The 14,776-nt window shown below is 42.1% G+C and overlaps 1 protein-coding gene across 1 annotated transcript in view; it reads right to left on the bottom strand.

Moving 5' to 3' along the window:
• Positions 1-11,043, bottom strand: part of DLGAP2 (DLG associated protein 2) — a 656,900-nt gene extending 645,857 nt beyond the window's left edge. Inside the window, exon 1 of the mRNA XM_068281332.1 lies at positions 10,968-11,043. The gene's annotated coding sequence lies outside the window, so the exon portion shown is untranslated. The remainder of the gene's footprint in view (positions 1-10,967) is intronic.
• Between the last annotated feature and the right edge of the window lie 3,733 nt (positions 11,044-14,776).

Raw genomic sequence — 14,776 nt, 5'->3', positions numbered from 1 at the left:
CCCAGAAGACTATTGGCATCCAATGTTTGTTCGGTATTGCCAACACCATGGTATTGTCAACAGTATGCTAGTTACCAAAAAATTGATTCTATATTGACCAGGTTTATTCTTGCTGTTTTTTTTTTCTTTTTTACTCCTTATTCTGTAGGCAAGCTACAGTTTCATTGAGTCAACCTTGTTGTTTCAGAATATCCAAATAGTTATATCTTATTTGCAAAAACTAGAGCAAGAGGAGAACTGTAAATTCTGCCAGGTGGTATCTTTATAGATAACCGGTGTCTGCAGATAACCTGGTGTTGCCAAATCCTTGCACTGAAAGGCCACAGTATGTGGCTCCTGTCCTGATACCCAATTTTATAATTTACATACTCCCTTCTATTTGAGAGAATTTTCTTCATTTTCTGTGCTGCAAAGTTTTGTTTTTTTCTGAATTTCTACCTTTCATTTTTAACTAATTTAATCAAATCAGGATGAGTCAAGACAGCCACACAGCCACTACTTGAAGCTATGAGTCAAGATGATGGCCGCTAGACTGTTCTTGATCTTGAAGATATATGGCAAGATGACTACTACACTGTACTTGAAAATGTGTTTAGGCAGCATAGACTTGGCCTAGAGCCAATTTGCTCTGTAATGTACGGTAATTTTATTGTTTACTATTCTATTTACTATTTATTATTTTATTATTTACTATTTATTATTTTATTCCTTTTATCATTTAGGAGCATAATCTTTGCCTCAGTAAATAAATATTCGTAAAATAATCTGCATGATTGATGACTGTTAAATTAGACAAAGCACCCTCAGTTTGCAGAGCAGCCAGCAACTTCACTCAGCAAAGTTTGTATTCCAGCTGTGCCAAAGGATGGATGAAAAATATACAATAACAGAAGTTAGCAAAATCCCAGGTGAGGTTCTTACCCCGTCTACATTATCCAAAGCCAGACTGTTTTTTCTGGAAGATGGGCTTCAACTTAGCATTTCCCAATGAGTAGCAAAGGCCATACTGTAGAGTGCAGTCATCTGCCTAACCATGAAGTAAATACACAGAGCAATCCCAGTACATGAAGTAAGAATGGACACAACAGCAGTCAACTCAATATATCAGTTGTCAAGACTGTAACATAAAAATGTAAAAGGAAATATTAAGATAAAAAAGGAATGGAAGAAATGAGAAATAAGGAAACACAGCATTTTATGCCAGTTTATGAGTCATTGAAGTCAAGAGAATGATGGAAAAATATTTGTGTATCATAATGACTGTCTGAAGCTAATAGATTTCATTCACAAATCCAACCAACAAACTTCAAAGAGAAAATACAGAGGTAAAGAGCTAATTAATCAGTAGGACTAATACAAGACGGCTAAGTGCATTGCACATCACAGTGCTAATATTACACAGGTGTAAGCACTAATAATAATACTGTGTGATTATTTTCACAAAGCATCCATCACAAACTAACATTGCTTGTAAAGCAGTTGCCAGTTTATAAGGTTTCTAGCCGTGAAATATTTCTTGAGTTTAAATCTATAAATACACTTGAAAGCAAATCAACTTCTCAAAGGAATGATGTATTATGTATAGTAAAATCTCAGCGGCATGGAATTTTAGAGTCTCCATAATATTATGGAGAATATTTTGGCTGTGTGAAAGCAGGAGTAGGTAGGCCCCAATATTTTATGCCAGCTACATTCATCATTCATACTCTTCCTTCAAACATCAGAAGACTATAACTGAGGTTAAACTAAAGCAGAATTAAACTTGAAGGATAGAAGGTCATCACACAGCAGGGTCACTATAACCATAATTAACCACTTCACCACTGAGGGGTTTTACCCCTTGAGCACCAGAGCAATTTTCACCTTTCAGCGCTCCTTCCATTCATTCGTCTATAACTTTATCATTACTTATCACAATGAAATGAACTATATCTTGTTTTTTTCGCCACCAATTAGGCTTTCTTTAGGTGGGACATTATGCCAAGAATTATTTTATTCTAAATATGTTTTAATGGGAAAATATGGAAAACAATTATTTTTCAGTTTTCGGCCATGATAGTTTTTAAATAATGCATGCTACTGTAATTAAAACCCATGAAATGTATTTGCCCATTTGTCCCGGTTATAAAACCATTTAAATGATGTCCCTATCACAATGTTTGGCGCCAATATTTTATTTGGAAATAAAGGTGCATTTTTTTCAGTTTTGCGTCCATCCCCAATTACAAGCCCGTAGTTTATAAAGTAACAGTGTTATACAGTCTTGACATAAATATTTAAAAAGTTCAGTCCCTAAGGTAACTATTTATGTATTTTTTTAATTGTAAATTTAAATAATTGGGGAGTTTGGAATTTAATGAGTTAATTTTTTGTGTAAAACTAATGTATTTGAATATGAAAAATGCTTTAGGGTGTAGTTTTACTATTTGGCCACACGATGGCCACAGTAACTTTTTGGTTTATGCGACCTGCAAGCTTCTGGAAGGACGCTTGCAGGAAGTGCTATGAGGCTGGGAACCTTTTTTTTTTCTTCACAATGATCGTGCTGCTTCTCGTAGAAGCAGCGGATCATTGCGGGGCTTAGATCAACAAACGGGAATGGATTTTCCCGTTCATTGATCTCCGGGCTTGCGGGCAGCGGCGTGCACGAGCACGGGGGCACACGCACGAGCGAGCGGGAGCGCGGGAAGTGGCGGGAGCTGGTACATTGTATTAAAACCTTCATCCACCATTTTGCTGGGCAAGGCTACTTTACACAACTGCTAAGTTCATGTAAATGTGGCTACACCCACAACCAGTAAACCCCTCCCATGTTCTGGTGCCTGATCACGGCAGTTTTTCTACTGGAGTGCCTGAAGGTGCCCCATATCTTTTAGAATCCTAGCAATGCCCCTTTCTCAAACCTAGGAATTATAGTGCAGAAGGAATTATAGTGTAGAATTACAGGGAAGAATCACAGAAATAAATGGAACTGAACTGTACAGAACATAGCCTTGCTTATTCTCCCAGGTGAATTTACTTCCTGCTCTCATCATATTATTTATTGTATTGATGATGCAAATAAGAATTATAACCACTAGCTAGCATTGCACTTGCAATTCCTTATCTCATACCTATTAATAGAAGGAAAACTCAAGATTTATAACCCAAGCTGCTCAACAGGAAATCTGCTGCACAGTGTTCCAGTCACATCATGAGCAGTGTGTGACAATTAATGAATTCATCCCCCCCCCCCCCCCATAAAGAGTAATAAAGTAGTGACTATATCATCTGGACTAGTATTATTTATAGACTACAAAAATTGCAGCATCCCAACCCATATTGACCATAAATGGCTTGCAAATGTATTAGGTTCGGTTCATACTGCAATGCAAAGCTGGCCCTTTTTGCCCATTTTGCGCGATCACAGTGGAACACAAAAAACACACAGTCAATTGAACCCTACTCATTAGTAGAATTTGTCCACAAGTGTCAGCCTGCATTGCATCTGTTGCATCCATTGCGATAACCGCGGTAACAACAACTCAAAGAATCGACCAGCACGATTTTTCCAAATAGTGGATGCAATTCCCACAAAAGCCTATGGTGATAAGGCATTTGCTCCAGACTTCTACAAGACATAAAACTCCATTAGAGCGGACACTGCAGTGTTCGCTCCAAATGAACGGTTTGTGATCCGCCTTGATGTAAACTGAGGCTAAAGTTGCACTGATATTTGCACTCTAACTGTGAAAAATCCAATAAGCTTTTAGTTAGAAGGATGGCACAATTTCAAAAGAGTTAGCTTTCATGATGTATTACCATCCGTAGACTCATATTGTGGACTTAAAGGAAACTTGAACCGAATAAAATTATTTTCAAATAAACACATGATGTATCTGCAAATAAATATTACATACTTACCTCGCCGTCAGGTTCCTCTCAGAAGCTCACCATTTTCTTCTAACAATGAAGACTTCCTAACACTGCAGGGTAGCCCCTTGAGTGCGCCCTTAGTGGCTGCAGCTCTTTAACACTTTGAGTCCAACTGGAGAAAAGCGCTATACAAATGTTAGGATTATTAAACAAATGTTAGGAGGATTATTCCTTACAGTTCTGAATAGATCTAGTCAGAACTGAAAGCCTTAGGGCCCTTTTCCACTATATCCGTTGGCTGTAAGTTATAATTGAAAAGACAACTGATTTGCAAGGTAATGTACATGTTTCTCTATGGCTCAAGTGTCAAAAAAAAGGGAAACTTCAAAGAGTTAGAATAAAATGTGGTATAACTGGATGCTGTTAGAAGCAAAAAAATAAAAATGAAGAATAAGTAGCCTTTTGTGATAAATCTTTATTCACAGTGATTTGTACTTGCAAAACATGTGATTTGGCTCTTTTTGATGATTAATTATTTTTAACACATTTTTATGTCACGATTTAGCAAAATATCTCTATGGCTTTTTCTGGTGTCCAAATGTATATAAATTGTGCTTTTATAATTAAACCCACTACACAGGATGAGAGTCTGAAAAAGAAATTACTATATATACTGAAACTGATGCAGGTAATTTGGGACACATATCATAACGTTAATTTCAGCTATGGTGGAGGGCGAGTTTAGCAGCTAAGGTGGCGCTGATATTGGTGGAGATTACGGGGAAGAGGGGTTGTTTGGGCAACATACTGATATGCTATTATCTTATTACCTATTGCCCAATAGTAGAATATTGGTAATTATTAGGTTTTGGTTCACACCAAGAGCATTTCTAAGCGCTTTCAAAAGTGCTAGAGTTTTGAAAAAGCGCTTCCATAATGTCTTCCTATTGGCCAGCTCACACCCCAGCGATGAGATTTTTCCCAAACGCAGGTTCTGCCGCATGTTGTAGGCAATTATGCCTCAATGTAATGCATAGGAAAACTGTAAAATTGCTTGATAAATCGCTGAACACAGCGATTTTTTAAGCAGTTTTTGCCAAAAAGTGTTTCCATCCAGGTCAAAGAGGTTGATTCACTAACAAAAATAGTGTTTTTAACCGCCTGTTACTCGCGCTATTTAATCAGCGCTATTTAATCAGAGCATCGTAATTTTAAGACCCTGCACCCTAAGCATACTAGTGGCAGCGTAGCATTCATAATTAACCTCAGGCAGCCTATTGGGCCAATCAAAGTGCAGGTACCACATCCTTTAAAGTCACTAGTCCTGAAGGGGCTCAGGGCAGGATGAGTGGAGTGCCGGTTACTGGCAAGGAGCGGGCGTAAGTTACCAGTGCTCGATATGCTGCACAACCGCAGCATAGTTTGCGCTGGGCATGCGCTCCTGTGACTGAGGCTAATAATGCACGCTACGCTGCCACTAGCATGCATAGCGTGCAGAGTCTTAATAATTACAGCACGCTGATTAAATAGCGCGAGTAACAGGAGATTACTTGCACTATTTTTGTTAGTGAATCAACCCCATAGTGTACTTCCTGTTTTCCACAAGAACTACAAAATACCTTGCTGGAAGCTGAATTATATCTTTCCCCACTAGCTACGTCAGCCTGGAGGGGGAATAGTAATTAATGCTGCCGGGACTTTTGCAGGAGCAAGGTGAGCAGTTTTTCAGCTTTACCCTGCGCGCAAATCTCCTGGCGACTTCATATGTATGTATAACATGCTGTGAATTGCTACTGAAATGCTACTTGGAATTATGCATAGCGATTTTTAGTGTGAACTAGCCCTTATTGATATTCTACTAGCGGCTTATTCCAGACTAATTCCCAAATTACGGCAGTGCCTTCTTCAGATGTGCACCTAAAAACATACTCTTTGAATCTTCAAACGTAGCCAACAAACTTTATCATCCTAATTTAAAGCTTTCGGCCTTAAATGATGGCCAACAGTGTAATACTACTGTGAAAACACCATAAACACAACATATTGCTAATCTTATCTCTTAGAACTTGTGTGACTCATGCTAAGTGAACTCCCCCTGGCCCTGTCCACCTTTCTGGGTGCTGAAGTGGGGTTTCTGGATTTCAATAACCTGAATTTGAACACCAACACTACTTGTACACACTCTAGATGGTTCTTTGCTGAGGCTGCCAGTGAGGGCTGTCTCTGACAAGAATCTAGGATATGTACGGCAATCCCTGACCCTCTCCAACGCACCTGCAAGAGGTCAAGACTGTTGGATAATCTCATGCAAGCAGTGGCGGCTCCAGGAATTTATTTTAGGGGGTGTTATGCAGGTGCTGGACCAATTTCCAGGGTAGCTGATGACCTGCGGCGCGCAAAGCCCGGCGCGGCAAAAAAAAGGGAGTGGTCATGACCGGATGAGGGCGGGGCTAACTGTAATTTAAACTGAACCCTGGGTGAGAGTGATATGGAGGCTGCCATATTTATTTCATTTTAAACAATTCTAGTTGCCTGGCAGCCCTGCTGATCTATTTGGCTGCAGTAGTGAACTGAATTACACCAGAAACAAGCATGCAGCTAATCTTGTCAGTTCTGACAATATTGTCAGAAACCCCTGACCTGCTGCATGCTTGTTCAGGGTCTATGGTTGAAAGAATTAGAGGCAGAGGACCAACACGGCAGCCAGGCAGCTGGTATTGCTTAAAAGGAGATAAATATGGCAGCCTCAATATTATTCTCACCTCTGGTTCCCTTTAAAAGTGCAACGCAAAGACAGAGGGCCCAAGTTTTGGTGACCCTTTCCCGAGAAAATTCACATAATTGTGCAGGTTTTCTCAAGAAAATACATGTGAGCAGATTTGAACAAAAAACACGTTCAATAATTTGGCAGATCTGACCCCAATATGCACAATCGTTAGCAGATCTGCCCCAATATGCACAATCGTTAGCAGATATGACCCCAATATGCACAATCCTCAGCATATATGACCCCAATATGCACAATCCTCAGCAGATATGCCCCCAATATGCACAATCCTCAGCAGATATGACCCCAATATGCACAATCCTCGGCAGATGTGACCCCAATATGCACAATCCTCAGCAGATGTGACCCCAATATGCACAATCCTCAGCAGATGTGACCCCAATATGCACAATCCTCAGCAGATGTGACCCCAATATGTACAATCCTCAGCAGATGTGACCCCAATATGCACAATCCTCAGCAGATGTGACCCCAATATGCACAATCCTCAGCAGATGTGACCCCGATATGCACAATCCTCAGCAGATGTGACCCCGATATGCACAATCCTCAGCAGATGTGACCCTGATATGCACAATCCTCAGCAGATGTGACCCCAATATGCACAATCCTCAGCAGATGTGACCCTGATATGCACAATCCTCGGCAGATGTGACCCCAATATGCACAATCCTCGGCAGATGTGACCCCAATATGCACAATCCTTGGCAGATGTGACCCCAATATGCACAATCATCGGCAGATGTAACCCCAATATGCACAATCCTCGGCAGATGTGACCCCAATATGCACAATTCTCGGCAGATATGACCCCAATCAGCAGCACCACCTGTTGAAAAAGAAAAACCCATTTACTCACCTACAGTCAGAAGACCTCCCGTCCCGACCTCCTTGTGGCGCGCAGCTCCCACGATCCTCTTCCTTCCCGACGTCACGTCACTTCCTGCCTGCATGCTGTAGTGATGGGAATTCCGGCTTTTCTCAGAGAGTTGGCTCTTCTGAATCGGCTCCCATTAAAGAGCCGGCTCTTACGGCTCTCATTCGGCTTTTAATTAAATATCACTAGACACCACTCAGAATCTGCGTAAAAGCCCCGCCCCGTCTCCATGACAACTCCAGACTGCTTCTCTGACTGGGGCAATCCCTCCTGCTACTGCTCTGCTCTGCCCCATACACTCGTACAAGCTGCAAGAGGAGGATTACATCTCCCAGCATGCCTCAGTGCCCTTTATTACATAGCAAAGCAGGGCTATGTGGGGTGGCTGAGGCACTGGCTCTCCTCAAAGTGGGAGTCGGCTCTTCTCGTTCGCAGCAAAGAGTCGGCTCGTTCGCGAACGACCCATCACTAGCATACTGAGAGCTCTGCTGCTTCGGGCTGCCGCTGTGAACTGACTCGGCGTCTCTTAGACGCCTGAAGTCAGTTCACGCCAGGGGGTGCTTTGGGGGTGCTTGAACAATTCTAGGGGGGGCTTGAGCACCCAAAAGCACCCCCCTGGCGCCGCCCCTGCATGCAAGCACTAGCTGCTCTGTGCCCTGCCACCGTCCTTCCTTCCCCCTCTATAGTGTACAAAACTTTAAAACAGAGTGTCCATGACTTATAGCCATGCTCCAGGCCACGGATAGGTCTGTCTATTTTCTAAGCAAGTATCTGGAGATTTTAGAATGACTGTACCTGGAGAACCTCTACATAGTTACAGTACCCATAAAATCTATTAAATAAAGCTCAGGGTACCTTTGCAGAAACTGCCTGGCTCTGCCCATTGCCATCAAGGACCCCCCATTCCACATCCCCAGCCCCATTGCTCCTGTGTCACACAGAAGTTCCTCTGCAGAGCTACTATTATGAAGTGTGCAGGTGCAAGTTTCCAGCTGCACCTGCGCAATGAAAGAAAGCACTTGTAAACAAGCACTTGCGTTCCCTGTGCTCATGTGAATCAGAACTTGTGCCTGTGCAGTTCCTATTCAAACACCACTGCTAGGGGGGAGATTCCTGGTACTCGTATTCGGCTGGAGGTTCCCGTTGAATATGAAAACTAGCAGAGAATGGGAAGAGGTTGACCCCGGCAGCAACAAGCGGTGCCAGGCCATTTCTGCAAAGTTAATCTAGCCCACCATGAACTTTATTTAAAAGACTTTACCCTGGTTCAAGGGTACTTTAACAACAATCTACAACAACTTTAAAACTCAGTGAAAAAAATGCATAGATATGAAGATATTTACTATATAAGCTACAAATAAGCACTGTACAACAGTAGCAATAAAAATAAGCACTCCATAAACAGAGTAATAGCAATACTGGGGAATTAAACACTGCTGGCAAATTAAACTAGTAATGCACAGTATGCCACATCCTGTAGCGCTCGACAGACCCAAATACAACCAGTTTCATGTCATGATTCAGAAAGCTCGTCATGTCAGCTCCGCACAGAGAACATGAGTGAATTGCCTCACACCATGTGCCCTGCATTTGCTTTCTGCTTTGTCAGACAACCTGCCGTACACCTTGAGCCAAGGCCCACAAACCATTACCCCCACTGCCTGCGCACTAGTCTGGGAAAGAAAAGGACTACTCAAGGGAGCTAATTGCAATCAATGACACCAATCGAAAGCACTCTGACCAAAAACTGAGACCTAACATCAATAATAAATACAGCGCAATAAATATGCATAACTACCAAACATGATTATTGACATTTTTCTTTTACTCACAGCCTTCCTTCCCACCGATCAATGTGGTTTACTTACAGCAGGTAAATAAATTTCACTGATCATCTTCCCAAAATGAATGCAAATAAAAACCATTATTGTAATGTAATTTTACCTACTTAATTAAAAGATCTGGAGATGCCCTTATATTGTGTTCAACATATGTAGCTTATAAAATGTAATCCACAGGAGGGAACCTTATTAACAGGCTATACATTATTTATTAAACACAAGACAATAAGAAGAGTGCTGTTATGACTTAGCCATCCCATGTCAAGAAACCACAAGGGGGATTGTGTTACATAACTTGTTGCGGAATGAGAACAGCAATATATTAAAACACTCTAACCGTAAGTCTAGTACTTTATGAGTAGTTGCTGCACTTTACTTTAGAGTCTATAAACGCCATAAATAAGTATATGCTGGTATGTAAAGCAGCTCCCACGCCTAAAATAGCAGCAGTGATGACGACATTGATAGATCAGCTCTCCACTATAAGTTATGGGTGATTTTTCAGTTTCATACAGACTCTTAAGGCATACAGCAGGGAAGCAGTTTAGGCAGAAAATCATTTTTAATATGTATCCATTTATCAGATCAGCAAGTTGTATGCACTAACCTAGAAACGCTTCCACAAACACTATCTATTGCAATATCAACCTGGCAAATGAAGCCTAACTGCATGGCGAACACATTCATTATGGGCGCCTGACATGTGCGTGTACGAGAGAGGAAGTCAGGCAAGCTGGGAACACAGGCAGGCAGATTTCCAGAGATCTTTAACCCCTGTAGTTATCGCTGAACATCCTGTTAGCAGAACTAGTTCTCAGCTAATCCACTAAGTCCTTCTGCTGTGGTGTCATTTGAACAGTGCCCTCAGCTCGGATGTGGATGCGTGAAAATCACGTCTCCTCAAAATGCATGCATTACAACACGAGACCACTGCAACATCATCTGCCTGATCTGCACAAGGTTCCGGAAAGCACTTCTGTCTCCCATGGCATATTTACATATGTCCGATTTGCATAACAATACCTTTGTAGCATGTCCCTTCAGCATGACATAAAAGTGGCTTTCTCGATCGGCTGTGTTATTTAGTGGGGTTAATATGTGCCATTGTTCACTTTGATATTTCCCAGAAATCACACTGCTTGTCTCTCTGTTTCCCTTCGTCTTCTGCTTGCTATGAAACACCACCTTCTCTTTCTGCAGATGCTATTGAGCAGCGAAGGCATAGCACACATTTGCCATCTGTGCTTTAGGTGAGACACAGCGACTGAAGAGATTGCTAATACAAAAGCCCGTGTGCGGAATGGTAAAGAACCAAAAGCATCAGCATTAATCAGACCGTATGTGTCCTGAATGAATATTTTCCATCAGTTCACTGTGCAAAGCTGCACTGACTACTGACAAGCAAGGTGAGGAGTCTTCCTCAGCAGCTACAGATAGCTACGTTCAGCCTACAGCCTGGGTAGTTCCACAGAATGCAAAGTACAGGAAATGAAACAGCACACGCAAACAAGCACAGGGCTAATTAATAAACAGCCTAAACAGCAAAGTACTCATAGATTACAGGCAAGGACAGAAAAAAAGTAGAAAAGAGTCATCCTTCTCTTACCTTATAAGACTAGTGTACAGCTAGCTGCCTGCAGAGCCACAGCTAAGCAGATCTGGGAACAAATTATGCCCATTTTCTCCCAAGAATCACAATGACTGTAGAAAAACATGAAGGCCGGAGATTTCAAATTATGTATCCAATAAACCAGTAATTCACAGATGTTCCATAGCTCCTAGGGAGCACCGCAAAACAAGTACACTGCAGCACTGTGCAAAGCATAGAATTGCAATACATGTCCTATATATTCAAGTACAAGGGAAAACACGACGTGGAGCCCTGCTCCTTGTGGATGTGGGGCTTGTTCTGAAACAGCAGAATGACTGCCTGCTCCTGCAACAGACTTACAAAATAGGATTTATGCATTCATTAGAGGATGATGTTATTTCCCAGGATACTAATTGCATAGACCAGGTGCCTCTGTCTCCTGTTTCCCAGATAAGAGTCTGTAATTTCATTTCAGAAAAGATCCACATTTAGACAGGAGAACCTATTGTGATGATATCATTTGCCTGAGTGGCCATAAATGGGCAATTTCCTTGAAAACGTCACAACCACTGACGACACAGCTCTTTATAATAGAGTAGGCAGGGTAGAGGATAGGGTCCCATCAATCTCAAGAAGCTTTGGCTGCCGAGAGATAACGTGAATCTTGAAAGAGCGTTTTACAAGGCTGCAAAAGCCTAGGAAGCTGCTGCGGAACTGAATATTTCAGATGGCTGTGACAATAAAGGTGTGATGAAGAAAGGCATAAAAATTCCTGTAAAACGCTGACACCGCTCTAAGCGTTGTATATGTAAAAGCACGTGTCCGCTGAGTTCATGTAGCATGTGTGGCTGATAGAAGCCATGCGGCTTCTGGCAGTTATAACGCTATTAATGATAAAACTTTGTTCTTGGAAACTTAAATGACCTTACACCACCCCTGAGACCTTTATCTCAAAAATGGAAAGACATGATTTTATATTCATATATTCTGACTATGACGTACTATCTGATTAACCCTTTTGAGGACAAGTGACGTCAAGGCAATAATCTGCTGAGATCAATACAGACGTTTAGTGATACTGCACCTGTGATCAGTTACAGCATCTTCATCTGCCAGCACATGTAACATGACGCCTGAATTCAGGGCCAGCGCTACCATAGAGGGAAAGGGGGCAATTGCCCTAGGGCCCTAGAGCCTGTAGGGGCCCCCAGGGTGTCTCTCCACAACTTAACTGTTGTTCCCGGGTGCCCCTGCAGAGTCTTCAGCTGAGCCAGATGGTGTCAGCCCCTGCCTCAGGGTCCTTGGGTGGAAATTTGGCTGCAACAAAGGGTCCCTACTGCCAATTTTTGATTGGGGGGTGTCTATTGGGGGGCCCTGGTGCTAATCTTGCCCGGGGGCCCCATTGTTATTAGAACCGTCCCTGCCTGAATCCTAAGGCAGCCAAGTGCCATCTACCTGTGACAGCAGTCTCACTATGCAGTGTCAGGGTCCTCACTTTGAATCTCAGCCTGGAATCTATCTGCATGGAGTTTGTATGGTTCCTCTAGACACTCTGGTTTCCTCATACATCACAAAATATACAAATAAGTTATATAAATAAGTGAATTGCCCTTCCAAGGCTATGCCCCAATAAGTGGAATGACTATGCACTCTGTAAGTGCTGATTTTAGTGCTATACAAATCTAAAATAATGATACATTGTAAAAAGTTAGTCTTGTCCCTCTGGCCCTCACACCTAAGCATTGCTATGGGCCTGTCAATGTGACAACAGCTTCAATAACCATTCACACCTAAGTGGGCAAGGCTAATTATGGCAATGCTCATTTTAGAAAGGAAGGACTAACTGAGAGCCACAAATGGCCGTCACTTTTTAAAGAGATCCTGAAGGGAATATAAAAAAATCCAGATACTTACCTATGGAGAGGGAAGGCTTGGGTCCTTCCCGTTCCTCTTACGATCCCCTCATTCCAGTGCTGTCACCGCCATTTCAATCTCCCACCAGGGGAGGCTTCGGAAGTTTTCTGGAGCCAGAGTGCTCCCGAAGATGGTCAGCTCCATACTATGGGCTTGATTCACTAAGACAAATAGCATGCCTTATCAAAGTTAACACGCCTTATCAAAGTAGCATAGCGAGAGCTACGAACCCGCAGGGGCTCAGGGCAGGATGAGTGGAGCTCTCGTCATTGCCAATTAGCAGGCATAAGTTCGCTATACTACTCTGATAAGGTGTGTGAACTTTGATAAGGCGTGCTAACTTTGATAAGGCATTCTATTTGTCTTACTGAATCAAGCTCTATGCATGCGCAGGCACACTACCGAGCCACCCATCTTGGGCAGCATTTAGGCCCCCGAAGCTAGATAAACTGGGTTTATTTAGTCTAGAGAAAAGACGCCTTAGAGGGGATCTAATTAACATGTATAAATACATCAGCGGGCAATATAATAGCTTGGCGGATGAGCTTTTTGTCCCTAGGCCTTCTCTAAGGACTAGAGGACATGATCTGCGCATGATGGAGGAAAAACGTTTTAGCCATTTATTTAGGAAAGGGTTCTTTACAGTAAGAGTGATTAAGATGTGGAATGCATTGCCACAGGAAGTCGTTATGGCAAACTCTATACCTGCATTTAAAGGGGGCTTAGATGCTTTCCTTGTGTTGAAAGACATCCATGGCTACAATTACTAGGTAATGCCTAATGATGGTGATCCAGGGATTTTATCTGATTGCCATCTGGAGTCGGGAAGGAATTTTTCCCTTTTGGGGCTAATTGGACCATGCCTTGTAAGGGTTTTTTCGCCTTCCTCTGGATCAACAGGGATATGTGAGGGAGCAGGCTGGTTTTGTACTTTATACTGGTTGAACTCGATGGACGTATGTCTTTTTTCAACCAAAATAACTATGTAACTATGAAGACTTCCGAAGTCTCTTGCAGCAGTTGGGGTGACAGAGCTGGAATGAGGGGACTGTGAGAAGAATGGGAAGGCTCTCTATAGGACCCAAAGCCTTCCCTTTCCATAGGTATTTTTTTGTTTTTTTGTTTTTTTTAATTTGCTTCAGGATTGCTTTCAGTGTCTTGGGTCTCAGTCCCCTGCATGTGGCTTTGGAAATATAATTTATAAGCTTATTTTGTGATTATAAAAATTCTTAAAGTGTCTGGTGTTCTAAGTACCATGCATCGAGATTTTGATTGATTGCCATTAAGCAAAAAGGTAGCAAAAGTGGAATTATTACACAAAGAAAATATAACTTCCCTTGTAACCAAAAGCCCATACACACTTGCAGAAGAATTGTTTGAGATAATGTCAGGCACCGTTTGTAAGTGTTTCAAGGGGTCACCTAATAGCCAAATAGCAAATTTGTTCGGGTGAAGGCCAAAAATGATTTTCTTCAGACAACCATGATTGCAAGCGTATCTGAGCATTAAGAGCATCAGTGAGAGTGATTTATTTAAAAAAAAAAGTGAAACCATCAAACTTTGACAGTTACGGTATAATTGTCCCCCCACTTCTCAGAACCCTCAGACCTGAAAGATAGATTTTTTCCCCCCAGGTAGCTCTCCCTTTTTACCTTTTCAATTCCAATTCCATTCCAATTCCGGGTACTACTCTGGTCACACCCCCATATGTAAATGTACTTCTGCCCCACCCCCTCCACCACAACTTACTTGTACTCTGAATTGGTGCCCGACAACCCCAATTAGTCTCCATGTATGCTGCACATGGGCAACAAGAGTCATGCCAGGAGATGAGATCCACAGAGAGGTCAAAAAGAATGGAAAGTGGGCGCATTAGCAGAGTAATGATAACTGATCAGATGCAGCTACCT

Source organism: Hyperolius riggenbachi, chromosome 4 (genome assembly GCF_040937935.1).
Source record: "Hyperolius riggenbachi isolate aHypRig1 chromosome 4, aHypRig1.pri, whole genome shotgun sequence".
Taxonomy (NCBI): domain Eukaryota; kingdom Metazoa; phylum Chordata; class Amphibia; order Anura; family Hyperoliidae; genus Hyperolius; species Hyperolius riggenbachi.
The sequence above is the reverse complement of the archived record's forward strand: the minus strand, read 5'-3'. Positions and strand labels throughout refer to the sequence as shown.